We start from the raw sequence: 10469 nt of genomic DNA on the forward strand, positions 1-10469 counted from the left end.
ATTATCCTCATTTAACAGAGTGGGATTAAAACGCCAAGAATAGGGGGAGGTTTCCATTGCAAAGTCTACTGCAATAGAAACCGGAGAGTGATCAGATATTAGAATATTATGATATTTAGAGGATAAGATCTTGGGGGTTAATGTGAAATAAGTTAAAAAAATAATCAATCCTTGTATACGAGTTATGGACATTGGAGAAAAAAGAATAGTCTTTGTCCGTAGGGTGATGAAGTCTCCAAATATCAAATATATTCAGAGAATGAATGAGATTATTAAGAACAGTAGCTGAGTTAGAAGGTTTGGGAGGACTGGGGGAGTGCCTATCCATAAAAGGGTCCAGGATGCAATTAAAGTCCCCTCCAATAATAAGATGAGTGGAGTCAACGTCAGGTATGATATTAAAAAGAGATCGGAAAAAATGTGGGTCATTGAAATTAGGAGCGTACAAGTTCACAAATGTAACATGTTTCTCTAAAATAGTGCCAGTCACAATAAGATAACGACCATTGATATCCTGTTTAGTGGACAAATGGTTAAAAGGAATATTCTTGCGTATTAATATAGACACTCCAAGGGCCTTCGAGGAGAAAGTAGAGTGGTACATTTTGCCTATCCATCTACATCTAAGTCTGTGAGCACAGGAATGCTTAATATGAGTCTCTTGTAGAAACAATATATCTGCGTGCAAACAATTCAAATGGGCGAAGACTTTAGATCTTTTAACAGTGTTATTTAAACCATGCGGTGAGCTCGGTCAACCTTTACACCACGCGGAAAGTTAGCCTCTCCCAGTAGCGAAGGTAACAGGCCAGATACAAACTGTGTGGGGTTGCCCTTCTCGACGTTCTCGGGGAGACCTGCAATCTTGATATTTTGTCTGCGGGATCTGGCCTCTAAATCCGTTACTTTAGATTTCAGAGATGTATTCTCCTGTGATAAATTGGAACAAAGCTGCTCCAAATGAGAGATGCGGCGCTCATAATCAGTACTAGCCTCCTCCAGGTCAACAATACGGGATGTGTTGGCTGCTAATGCTGACTTCACTCCTGACAGGGAAGCCTCCAAGTCATTAAATCTGGTGTTTATAGAACAGTCCAACTTTCTAATGGCCGAAAGAATAGCCCTAGGTGAGGGCTTGTCTTCGCCCTCCAAAGGTTGAGAAACATTGGTGTCTGTGGTCACATTAATGGAGTTAATTTGACCGCAAGTGTTTGCATCGGCTAACTTCGGACTAGCTGGATTGCGTTCTGCCGTGTCTGCCGCCGAGGACGGAGCCTTTTTGACAGTCTTTTTAGATTTGTTTATCATCTGCGTGTTAATTATGCTAAATTATCAAATTTAGCAGGAATAACAAAGTTTTAGATTATTTATTTCTTCAAGTGAGACGGAGCTGAGTGAAATTGCGTCCTACTCCATGTGCTGCTCTCTAGCGCCCCCACACATATTTTATTTATAATTGAATTGCATTTTAAAGTATATATTATCATTTAAATGTACACTTATAGACATTTAAATATCTAACATTTCTTTAATAACAGAAGTGACAACAGATTTCTTAAAGCGGGGGTACAATGTTGTTTCGTTTATTCAGAGTTGTTCACAGTGTTAAAGACATGGATTCTTTTCTGTGCTTAAAATCTTACTTCTGGGTTGGTACATAGGATTTGTTTGAGAATGTCTCCAAATAAGTGTGTTTTTAGATGTGGGGGAAAGTTTACCGTGTTCAGCTTCCAGAAGAACCCAGCGTTACATGAACAGTGGATGCAGTTTGTTTTTCCGGGGCAGCAACGGAGTGTAGCAAGTGTGTCACGTCTCCAGGAGCTCGGCTTTTTCCGGAGAGAATCAGAAAGCTGTATTTTTCTTTTATAAATATGATCAAACTAAATACTTTTTGGAGATATGAAGGATGCAGTACTACTCTATAGGTCCTCAAGATTAACATGAGATTAGGTGAAACTGATGTTATGTACCCTTTAAGGATTTTTTAAAAGATATTAAAGGGATTTTAAACTTTGACATACAAAACATAAAAAAAAAAAGAAAAAAAAAAGAATGAAAAAACAAATGATCGATCGATCCATCAATCAATTAATGTAACGACACATAAATTAGGATTCACATGGTGGTTTAAGACACAATGTCTGGAATGAAGCTGCTGTTCTTTTGAAACAGATCAGCAAAGTTTTTGAAACATAAGACATTGGTATCCTTTCCAAAACTTCATCTATAGCAGTCTGCGTTCAAAAACTAGAACAAATGCAATTTTATGGTTGTCTCATATTTACATCAGCATTTGTAATGAGATAAGATTGTTGTGAGCAGAGAAGTAAAGTCAAACATTGTTAATGTGTTGAGTTGACATTAGTTATCTGATTGTCAGGCATCATCTCTTCTACAGTGAGCATGAAAAGACTTTCACAAAGATATTTGATATAAACCAAGTTTCCCTTCAGACTGAAGCTGGAGATGAACACAGTCTGTCTTGATTATTCTTCCAGTTGTGGCATAAGGCAGTAGTAAAAACGAGACAAACTCTAAAGATGACTACGCCACCAGGGAAAGATCCACACTTATTTATACCAATTAAATCCAATAAGTCCTCCAACAGATATGTGCATATAGGTCGTTTGTCACTACCCTCAAATACGACCTATACAAGCGTTCCCTAAATTAGCATGCTATTTGCATTTTTAACGGTTTGTGTTTTAAACTATTCCAGCTGTTCAAAATGTTTTATTTCTAAATGATATAGACTTTAGATGACTTCAAGACATGTACATGTAGGGTTTCCACCTGTCTTGTAAAGTAGCTGAACGTCCCGTGTTTATAAATGAAATTATGTGGTGTTTCAAATCGATACTTGACACGTCCCATTCAACCTGTTTGATGTTGAACTAGACTGAGAGACCATTTAAAGGCTTTGCAGGTGTTTTGAGTTAATTAGCTGATTAGAGTGTGGTACCAGGTGTCTTCAATATCTAACCTTTTCACAATATTCTAATTTTCTGAGATACTGAATTTGGGATTTTCCTTAGTTGTCAGTTATAATCATCAAAAGAAATAAACATTTGAAATATATCAGTCTGTCTGTAATGAATGAATATAATATACAAGTTTGACTTTTTGAATGGAATTAGTGAAATAAATCAACTTTTTGATGATATTGTAATTATATGACCAGCACTTGTAAATCTCCAGCTTCTACAACAACGTTTAGTGTCCAGCAGTGGTGGGCGATACTGCAAAATTTGGTATACGATACCAAATACATATAGGGTCAGTATTGCAGATACCGTAACCAATACGAACAACTTTTGTGTTGGGGAGAGCAGTAGGTCTATGTCATTATTTCTGAGGTGAATGAATAATCAATTATTTAGGGAATACTTTTTATTAATGTATTGAAGTCCACAAAATTATTAGTTATTAGGCACTGTAGAATGAGTTCTTTACAGCCTAGATAAATAAAATCTCTCCCATTTTATGGTTTTAAAAGCAAATGAAATAAAGTGCACACAATTATTACTGAAGAACAAACAAAGAACAAATATACCTGTGCAATTACATTGCCTGAGCCCCCCTTCTGGACTTCAATGTGCTATCAGCTTCGCTCACTCTGTTCGCTGCTCCTCTGCGCGTTGTGTCAGTGAGTCACGTGACGACACAACAACGAATCACAGCAGAGCAGCAGTTGGGGGAGGAGTAGCAAAGTGGGCCAGGATGTGAAAGTAGCGCAGCTCTTTATGAAGCCATTACTCTCTCTCTCTCTCTCTCTCTCTCTCTCTCGACATTTAGTTACAACTGATTTACTTTAATTTATCCTTAATTTATGTGTTAATAATATAACAAAACCTTTGCTGCATCAACGTAGTAATAATTCATACAATTTCGGCATACTCATGTGATATTGTACAAGCATGCTTGAGCAGAAACTCAGTGTTTTTATCATGAAGTTGGCGACAAGTCCATTATATTCTTTTTTAGCCTTTCCAAATTTGCGCCGTCTCTTCCCGTTCTAACAGTACATGATATCTGTCCACACCTAACAGTCTGCCTTTCTTTCCAAGTTTTTATTGGACACATCTGTCTAAAAGCAAGTCTGGAAAGGCTAGTTGTTATGTGACACATCAGATCTTCAGTTATTTTGGCCAAATTAGATTACTTAAGGCTGTTCACACCAACAACAATAACTATAATACTAAAAAAAAGGGGCATTTCTTTGTTTATGATCCTGTGATTTCACTTTAATGGCAATAAACAGGCCCTTTTCATTGCCATTAAAGTAAAATAACAGCTAAAAATGCTGGAAATTAGAGGCTTTCACATCTTTTGCGTCTTCATATGTACTGAGTTTTCAATACATTACTGATTTGTTATGACTGTTTGTATTATTTTCTTATTTTCTACTTGTTCAAAAAGACAGAATCAAGAGGCAGAAGAGGTAGCTGGTACTGAAAACATTTGTATTCACACACTTGGTCAGTTTGTATAAAGAAACAGTTTGGAAGCAGATCTCTTAGAAGTGGTGTTTCACTTCTTTCTGGGACTTTTCCAAATGCCCTGAAAACTGCAGTTGTGGAGGTTTGCGGCATTATGTATGTTATAATACATTGTGTATACACTCACTAAACAAAGAGTGACAGTTTTTTGAGTTTATGAGCACTCTTTGCAAGCTTTATAGTCTATAATCCTTTTGAAATGTATAACTTTATTTTTTGGCCACACACAGATTGCAAAGTCTTGTGAATGACGTCTGAATATTTATGCAGAAGTCTCGCTCGAAGAAGCAATGGTTTACAGAGTGATAACCATAGCAATAGATGGGACAAAATCTGTGAAAATGTGCATTAAGACTAGAGCACCCTCACTAATACAACAACAAAACAAAATACAAATTCATCTGGGGTTCTAGTTGTCCTGGTCTCCGCTGTCTTTCAGGGATGTAGAGGTCCTTTCTAGGTGCTGATCCACCATCTGATCTGGACACAGACTGGATCTGGTGGCTACGATGACCTCTGAATAAGAAAGAAACAGACAAATATTAGCGTAGATGCCATTCTTCTAATGATGTAGCAAGTACATCGGGTGTTATGGGAAGTGATCCCGGTTCAGGTTTACCTAATAAATGTAGCCTAAAAATCCTTTAACGGATTTGGATATTAAAAGTATATTAGTATGTTATGTGTAAGCCAGGTTAAAGAGATGGGTCTTTAATATAGATTTAAACTGCAAGAGTGTGGGACATGGAACACCATTCAAAGGAACATCCAAAGACATCATCCATTTGTCTGCACTTAGTGCCTCTCCCTAAATGCATGCACAATATGATAACTGAAAGAGCACTAGAAAGCTGCACTACATACATACACGCATGAGTGGCAGTATTGGCAGGATGGGCAAAAGTACCAATTATATCAGGTGGGAGACAAAGTTATGGTATGCTTTTCCTAATTTAGACTAGGCATTTTATGGATGCAATAGGTTTATGTTGAATTACAGTCTTTCCATTCTTCTTTGACATATATCCATGTAACAATTATTAACAGGGCTTAAAGCAATCAAACGTATGTCCCATCTAGCAGTCGGTGTGCAGCTGATCCTGCGGTGTGTCTACAGCTGCTCCTGCTCAGTCTTTTCCTTCTGCGTTGACCGTTCATCACTGAGCTCCCGCTGATCGCGTGGAGATAACCGTCTCCGACATCAGCGAAACGCATTTTTAAATAGGCGTAGTCTTTATAAATAAACCACATTTTTGAGTTTTAAACAACTACATTCTCGCCTGAAATAGTTAAAACACTATACCTTTCATGACACGATGACAGTAATATTTTAAAAATTATCAAAAGAAATGGTGGTTGAAATTACAATGTTGTATTGAAAGTTCAGGACCTTTGAACAAGTATCTCGCGAGCAGGGCTTACTGAGGGACATAATTTTTTACCAAGAACTTTATTTAGATCATGGTAGCTGCGGTGGAAACACACAGATTACCAGTCCAAAGTTCATAGTTTCTGGGTAAAGTTCCTGCCGGTGGAAATTTGGATAGAGTATGAAGACGCGATTTTAACTAACTTCACCGTATTCTACTGAAATAAACCAAAGGAAACAATCAGCACTCACTCAGATCACCAGTATTAATATATAAAGACTTATAAAACAGATTTTATGTTACATACCTGAGACATGTTCCTTCTTCCAAAAATGTTAAAATACTTCTGGTACCGTCCGTTGGCCGCGAGTCTGGTCATCACTGTGGCATCATTTCCATCATTCAAAACATTTATCAAATTGAAAAACAAAGGTTAATATAACTTATAAGCAGAAAATCTTCCAATCAAGCTATAATTTTAATTATGAAAAAAGTGTGAAAATATCACTTGATTGTGGGAAATCCAAAAACATAATTTTCACGACTGACTCACAGAATGATTCTTAACACAAAACATCATTTGAGATTTTCACTTTGGAAGAAGAAGAAAAAGATAATAGGAATGAAAGTTTAATGTTCTATGACACGCAAAAGGAGTTGCTATGATTAACTTATTTTGTGTAATTCTGGATTGAAAGGAAACTGTTTCCCTGCATACTGTACTATACTGTAAGTATCTTCAGATTACGTTGGATTGTTTAATGCTGGAACATTTTAAATGATGAATTAAATACATCCATGGTGAAGTAATGAGTGAAAAACACATTAAAGAACCAGAAAGATTCATAAATCAGTACAATACTTTTTTGAGTAAATGAGACTGTTATAAGAAATAACCTCCATCAGCAGCTGCAGTGTCTCTCAGCTGTATCAGTGCAGTCACTGTGACTCTGACTGACGGAGGTTTTTGTACGACTCTTTATCACTGTGTGAACACATATTGACTGTTGATGTAGTGGTAACTCTGACAGTAATAATCTCCTGTATCTTCAGTCTGGACTCCACTGATGGTCAGAGTGAAATCTTTTCCAGTATTTGCTGTTCCACTGCCACTGAATCTAGATGGAGTTCCTGACTGGAGGCTGTTTATGTATTTTATGAGGAGTTTAGGAGCTTCTCCAGGTTTCTGCTGATACCAGAATAAGTAGGTGCTGTATATTCCTACATCTATGTTACACTCTATTGTAGCTGTTTGACCGAGCTGGACAGTTTTAACTTTAGGTTGAGTCAGAGTGACTCCTCTGGAGGCTGAAGAAGAGAAAATAAAGTTAGTTTGTCAGTAAATCACCTTTATAGCAGAATATTGGTATATTAAAATGGTAAAATAACAACAACAACAATAGCTTATTATTCAAGTCAAACCTTAATATTTCACCTTGAATAAAAGCTGCTATGGTCCAGATGAGTATGATGATGTTGTTCATTGTTGTTGTTGTGTCTTGTGTGATGATGAAGATTGTGTTCTGTTCTGCTCTCAGTCATGAAGTGTTAAACTCACAGCTCTATAAATACTCTCAGAGCACTGAAGCATGTGCTGACCATGCAAAGAAGTGGGCAGGATTCACAACAGCTGTATTTAAGGAGATGTTGTTACAGATGTTACATGTACTTACTCTAACAACAACAGTAAATTATGCATAATCCAAAACCCTAACCATAACCATACATTCATAGAAATTAATATTACTCAGTATTAATGTAATTACACTGCAACATCACCATTAAATAAAGTACAGCATATTAAAATATGAACTTTACACTGAATGCAATGAGACATAAAACCCTTTTTAGAATCACCCTCTTCAGAAATATTTATCAACCATGATTCATTTATTATAATCATTTATATTATATCATCTGATATTCACGAGGGAGGATCGCTATTATGTAGAATAAAGCAGTTCTAAACCTCTGATTTAACTCTTCATCTCATTACTGTACTTTACGCCATTTCTGTTGAGAGTGAGTTTTTGCAAGTGAAGGGTGAAAATAAGAAGAATAAAACACTTCATGAAACATTATAATCAAGATGAATTACACATTGACACATTGATGAATTGATTTCAACTGAATAAACGTATTACAAGATTGCACGGTTAATATAAATTAATGTCAGAAATCAAATGTAAAAAATATTTTGTATGAAGGAGTTTTACATTTGAAAAATCGAGAGATGTTTCTACTCTCAGTGTGTGGAAGTGTTTCTCTCTCTGCTGGAGTGTGTGTTCACTCGAGTGGAATAGAGGTTTTTGTACGAGTGTTTCATTAGATTGTATCCCTGTGGTACACATTCGGTGGAGGAACTAAACTGGTGCTCGGTAAGTCTGTTAAAATTCTCCATTAAAAACATACAGTTTAGATTGTGTACAATTATTATTATTATTAGCTTTTTTTTATCTGGACCAGAATTTTATATATTTTATTTGATTTATTCAGTCAAATACATTAGTCTCTGTGAAGTAACAATGAAAAAATATTGTAAAGCATTTATTAATCTCAGTCTATCCCATATTAATTGTTTACTAATACAGTATTAAAATCCAAAGTTTTATCTGCTAATATTAATTAATGGACCCGAGTTGACATGAACTAACAATGAACAGTCTAACCTTTATTAATCATTGTTAACTAAGATTAATAAATACTGTAACAAATGTATTGTTCATTGTTAGTTAATATGAATTAATGCATTAATTAACATTAACTTATGAACCTTACTGCAAAGTGTTACACATTTTATAAATATAGTTTTACAGTAAATATTTAAACTCAAATATTGTGTTGTTTAGATATTCAGATGATTTCAACTGAATTATTACATTTTTTTATAATGTGGCTCACTCTTGATTGTATTATTTATCACATATCGTATACATGGGAAAAAAAAGATTTAAAATGAAAACACAAATACTTTAAAATGTAAATGGAGCTACTTTCTATAGATCAATCAATGATTTTGAATCTCTTTTGCTCATGTTGTGCTCATAATTCAGTGCATTTAAACAAAGCTCATTATATATATATATATATATATATATATATATATATATATATATATATATATATATATATATATATATAAAGAACTCAGTTGCTTAATTTCTAATTCCTCATTCTAATTATCATTTGTAGTCACACAATATATGTCAATTGGTGTTTTGATTTGAATTTCTCAGTGTACTACGGATACAAAGACATCATTTAGGGATATAAATCTACTGGGATTAAAGCAGGAAATATCTTAATATATTTTGTTTCATTTTTTAGGTTTCATTGAAATGTATGTACTGTTTGTGTTTTCTCTGTGTTTGTGAATGTGTTGTGTTTGTCTCCTGCAGCTGGTCCCACAGTGAAGCCCTCAGTGTCTCTGCTGCCGCCCTCTTCTCTGCAGATCTCTGGAGACTCAGCCGCACTGCTCTGCCTGCTCAGCTCTTACTCTCCACAGGGGGCGCTGGTGAGCTGGACACTGGACGGCTCAGAGGTCACCGAGGGGGTTGTGACCAGCGCAGAGAGCGAGCAGGACGGCCGCTACAGCCGCAGTAGTGTCCTGACCCTCAGCAAAGCACGCTGGGAAGCGGGAGAGCAGTACGTCTGCAGAGTAACACATGATGGAGCTCCTCATGAGGCCTCGTTCCACAAGAGTCGCTGTTAGTCGCTCGCAGTGCTGATGTTTCTCCAGTGAGTGCTGCTCTCTCCTGAAGATGAGCGTATCTGAGTGTCCTGTGTCAGGCAGGATTCACATGAGTCTAGTGCTGCAGCTGTAGTCATTTACAACTCAATACTGAAAGAGAGCTCTAGTGTCAAAGCACTGGCTGATCTTTCAATCTGCTGTGTTTGCTGCAACATTCAATAAAGCTTCTCAACAAACTCCATTTGTGTCTGACAACATCATTCAACTAACAGATGAAGATGCATGTAGTGTTTGTCCAGGTGTTTTTCAGAAGCTCGATCAGTAGCAGTAAATCTAGTCAAATAAAGCTCTTGGGGTTTGAACATGGTCTCTGGAGACAGAGCTGCTCTATTCTGAGAGGATCACATCACTCCACCCTGACAATGCAAATGAGATTTTCAGCTCACACTCCCAGAGTCACTGTTTGATTGGTTACATGATCTGGACTGAAACACACCAGTTTCACATCTGCTGTAGTCAAGCAGCCCAGGTGAATAATACACTTAAATAGTGTTATATGGCATACTTTGATAAGTTATGTAATACTAAATGCTATTATTAAGCATAGACATGTACTGTATAATAAAAGTTTTAAGCTATTTGCAATATATTTTAAAATATTAAATTTGTGTAAAATTGGAACCACTTCGAGTACATTTAGTGCAATTTAATTGTATTTATTTACAAATAATGTTAAATATTATTTTATATAATAATAATATTATATTATTCTAATGTGATTCAATAACATTTAAATAGCATTTCAGCTCATTAGAAATTCATTAGCATTGCAATACTTGTTTATTATGAAGTAGTTTTTGTCTGGTATTAAAAATGGTATAGGTGCAAAAATCATTAAACATAAATGAT

At 35.9% G+C, this 10469-nt stretch overlaps 1 long non-coding RNA gene across 1 annotated transcript; it reads left to right on the forward strand.

Moving 5' to 3' along the window:
• Positions 1 to 8127: 8127 nt before the first annotated feature.
• On the forward strand, positions 8128 to 9799 carry LOC113067308 (uncharacterized). Its single transcript, XR_003279306.1, has 2 exons — positions 8128 to 8247; positions 9268 to 9799. It is a non-coding gene; the product is annotated as an uncharacterized LOC113067308 (long non-coding RNA).
• The last annotated feature ends 670 nt before the right edge of the window (positions 9800 to 10469 follow it).

Source organism: Carassius auratus, chromosome 50 (assembly GCF_003368295.1).
Source record: "Carassius auratus strain Wakin chromosome 50, ASM336829v1, whole genome shotgun sequence".
NCBI classification, from domain to species: Eukaryota; Metazoa; Chordata; class Actinopteri; order Cypriniformes; family Cyprinidae; genus Carassius; species Carassius auratus.